Below are 4,418 nucleotides of genomic sequence, written 5' to 3' on the forward strand. Positions count from 1 at the left end.
TAGAAATAGCAACGTATGTCTGGATAAACGGTGCACGAGGTTGGGCAACACAATCATGGGGCATTGGGACCAGTTCTGGCGCAGGAGGGACCTGTTCCATTCGGTCGGGTTGTACATCAATAGAGCTTGGACCAATGCACTCGCGGGAAGTTTAACAACTGGGGCGGGTGAGGGGTTGAACTAATTTGGCAATGCATTTGTGTACCAGGATGAAACATCTGTAGATGTTCTAATTATGCATTTATTCACAATTCCAGATGATTTTTATATTTTAACGATAGCAGTGAACGTGTCCTCAGACAGCGCACATCAGCTCATCCTTGGGAAACGATAGACCCCGGTTCGGCTAAACCTTCCCTTACACTGAGCATAAGCAGAGGAAACACAGGCACAGCAGAATTTGCTGAGGACCGTAAGGAGTAAAATATTCTTTGATCAGAGATAGCTCTAAATATATTTTGGTGTCTCTGTGTTAAGTTGCAAATTGTTCTGTGGGATATAAATATATTTTGTATATCTGTGTTAGTGTTTATGTATTTGAATGCAACAAAGTTATTTATAATAGTATTGTGGAGTATCTGTGTTTGTTATATATGTATTTGCTGTTTATATCTTAGTATCTATGTTACCTGTAAACTCCTCGCAAATAAAAGTAAATACAAGTATAGGACGGAGATACTTAGAGATAAATTCATGAAGAAAAAAGACATAAAAACAAATACATTTAGAATAACACATATATGAACACAGATAATTTGATTATCAATGTTCCACACAATTTAATTTACAACTCACAGATAGATGCACAAATATATTTATAAATTTGCCGCATGGACATCCAAATTCATTACAAATAACAAAAATTTATACAAAAAATAAAACACGTCTATGGCGAAAATCTATGGAGTCTCACTAACTGAAGGCTTCTTGCAGAGAGTCGGCACAGACACGGTGGGATGAACAGCTTCCTTCTGTGTTGAATGATTCGATAATTCTTTGCCTTTCTCCTTGTAAGACAGATAAAACAGGCAGCTATATGATGGGAGCACTAAGACCGTAGGCTGTGTAGCTCTAGTGGCGCAACCGGTTAGCGCGCGGTACTTATAAATCACTACAGGCCCGGGAAATGCCGAGGTTGTGCGTTCGAGCCTCACCGAGAGCATCCAATGCTTTTGCATGTGATGTTTGCACTTTTCAGAGTTTGAGGCCGTTTCCTATTTGTCCATCTCTCTTGTCTCTTCCGCCATGTACCAAGGTGCTGTCTGTCTCTCTTGCTGCGGTTATCTCAGTGTCAATCTGTGGGTTATTTCTGAATGAATACCCGTGCCTGTTCCCCACATGAAATAAATGAGGGGATCAAACAATTCCTCATCTGGCACTAGGGAGCGAATGAACCAACATTTATACAAGATATAGTTTATTGTAAATATAACATTCCCTCTTGAGTGATATAGATTCAATTATGTACAAAACCAAACTATGATCACAACGTGTTTCCAATAAGCCGCCTTTTAATATATTGTCGCAAGCGCTACCATTGTAGATCAAGGAGTTTCAGAATTAATAAACATAGAAATCAAGCAATGAAACGGTAGAGATGGTTCTGAGAATGTGGAACGCCCTCGCCCAGAGCAACATTCAAAACAAGGTTTAAAAACTCTCAGCTTGCAGGAGGAAGGGAAGAGAGGAAAGAGCCACAGAAAAGCCACGGGAGTTTCGGAAGCTTCGGCGTTTTTCTCTGAACACAGCATAGTTGCGCACGGCACATATATTGTTGCTGTTAAATATGAATAAAATGCTATGTTTGTTTGCAGCTGTTTCTGTTTCTGTCCCTTTTGATTAATTCTTAAATCCATTTGTCTGCAATGATTCCATAAATCTTCATATCCTTGCCCAACAAAAATCGATCAATGCGAAACTTGAAGATGTCAATTGCCCCAACCTCGATAGATTTTTAGGGGAGGAATTATAAGATAGGTGGAATAGGCAGCTGTATGATGGAAGCACTAATACCACACAGCATCCGCACATAATTCCAGCGACGGAATTGCATATGGCGCAGTACTTATATGACAGTGTAAGCACCTAGAAAGGCCGAGGTTGTAAGCACGAGCCTCACCTACTACAGCTGATCGCTTTGCTTGTGACATTTCGACAGCAATCGAAGGTACAATTGATGTATCCCCAAATGTTACCTACATATTCACTGTGTTATTCCAGCACACAATATTGCAGCGGAGGATGAAAAATTTACATATATGTGGGATGGAGTGGAGGCGTTTTGACATTTAATCAATAACTCTGATGTAAATAATAATGTGCCGGAAAAACACTCGATTTCAAAGAGAAGATATGTAAATGCATTGGTGATCTCCACATAATTCCTGCACCACATTCAAAAGAAACAATGATTTTCCTGAACATTTCACTAAAAATGTTGTGCTCAGTGTTTCAGTGGCTCGTGCATTGGACTTCTCGCCGATTCAGTTCCATAGAAACATTCAAACTTATTGATTCGATTCCCATCAAAGTCCAAATGTAAATTAATAGAATGGTTACCGCACAGCAGGAATCCATTCGTCCCATCGAGAGCATGCCAGCTCTCAGCTAGTTCCTCTCCCCTGTCCTTTCCCCATAGCCCTGCAGGACAGGATTGGCTTGTTCCGAGGCTGGAAAGTAATTGTTTGCAGCAAACCACAACTGTCTGCAATAGCCAGAAGTTTTAATGTTTTGGGCCTGAAATCCACTCAGGTTTACCTGCTCGCCGCTGTACTGTTTGAAGCTCCGTTCAGTGCTTGAATAAGTAAGAGCTGTAGCTGCCGGGCTGCATTTCCATCTTGCAGAGCCTGAGAGATCCGCCAGGGCGGGAGGCACGTTTAAACTGTCGCCCAATTATCCTTTACGCTTTTACAACATTTCAAGAGAGCAAAAGGATTTCCCTCAAGCTGCAATGATCATTTCTGTTATTGTCTTCGCATGCTTCTTTCTATCTCTCCCTGTCTCTGCCTCTTATATTTCTCTGCTTTTCGCTGATTGGGTTCTCACTTTTAAATGGACGGACTGGGCTGATCTAACCAGCAACAAGTTCAGCAATGGGTATCGAAAGACGTGGACTATAGGACAGGAATGGTGTAAATTAGGGGCAAATATCGTCACAGATATGTCCCTTCGCGCTCGCAGTGAAATAAAGCAGCATCGAATATAGTTGTCTTAACGTAGAGTGTGCCTTAAGTGGATGCCGACACAGACGACAATATAAAGCTATTAATGCTTCAAAATCTTATGTGATAATACAGGTCACGTTTCAAAACTAGTTTTGTAAAGACATTCCAATATTGTTGTATTGGAATAGTCAGCAATGCTCGCACGGCTGTTGGAAGCCAGTTGGAAAGCTGGCTGAAAGAACACGCAGAAGATTGATTTCTGCTGAGCAGACCATGAGCCTCTTTCTTGAAAATGGTTCTCCAGTCCCACTAAGAGGGGATTAAGCATCATGGGAGTTGGATTGGACTCTGCCCACGTGTATAGCAGGACGTATAGGGGGCATTTACCCTTCCTTAAAGAACAGTAATGACTCAGTTCCAGAATTTGCTCGCACCACTCGCAATTCGGCCCAAGGATGAGCCGAGCCGATCACGTGGAGTTAATACAATTCTTCCAGTCAGTAAATTCAGTTGGCATATCAAGAAAAACGTAAGAAATCACCGTGACTTAGTCATTGAGCCCGCAGCATAATGGATAAGGTGTTTATTTCTGGTACGTACCATAATGGTACCAGGAAATTACAGTTTTGATGAGATTTGGATTCAATGCCTAATTTATGTAATATTCAGTCAAATGCTTGGAAGGTTTATCAGCAACAAACGCTTAACAAAGTAAATTGACACAATCGATTTGCACTCCATCGCCTTAACCTCTCGTCTGCCATCTAGCACAACTCAACTATTCCATTTCAGGCTTTTTACATCCATACAGAATTACACTGCAACAAGTCCCTGTCACGACCTGTCCTGCCCGTGCACCCAGATCGACAATGTTGAAAATGTACAATCAGCTTCTGTAAGCAACCATCCTTCAGTTACTACAGGATGCCTGTGAACTGTCTCCTCAAAAGATGAGGTGCGGGCCCTTTTAAATAGACCAGTCAGCCTGGCCAAGCCGGTTTCAAAACCGACCAATATCGAACTCTCTACAGTTAGACAACATTAGGAGTACTGTGTGCAATTCTGGTCGCCATATTATAAAATAAACTAGCAAGACACTGGATCGGGTGCAGGGAAGATGGTATACTATCAGGAAAGAATCGACAAGCTGAATTTATTTTGTCATGAAATGAGAAGTCTGAGTGGTGAACTAATAGAGCTCCTTAATATCTTGAAAGATTTTGATAGAGTAGATACAGAGTGGTTCCACTTGTG

The 4,418-nt window shown here is 41.4% G+C and overlaps 1 non-coding gene across 1 annotated transcript; it reads left to right on the plus strand.

Moving 5' to 3' along the window:
• The first annotated feature begins 1,068 nt into the window (after positions 1-1,068).
• On the plus strand, positions 1,069-1,162 carry trnai-uau (transfer RNA isoleucine (anticodon UAU)). The gene is made up of 2 exons: positions 1,069-1,106; positions 1,127-1,162. It is a non-coding gene; the product is annotated as a tRNA-Ile (tRNA).
• The last annotated feature ends 3,256 nt before the right edge of the window (positions 1,163-4,418 follow it).

Source organism: Pristiophorus japonicus, unplaced genomic scaffold, assembly GCF_044704955.1.
Source record: "Pristiophorus japonicus isolate sPriJap1 unplaced genomic scaffold, sPriJap1.hap1 HAP1_SCAFFOLD_46, whole genome shotgun sequence".
NCBI lineage: Eukaryota > Metazoa > Chordata > Chondrichthyes > Pristiophoridae > Pristiophorus > Pristiophorus japonicus.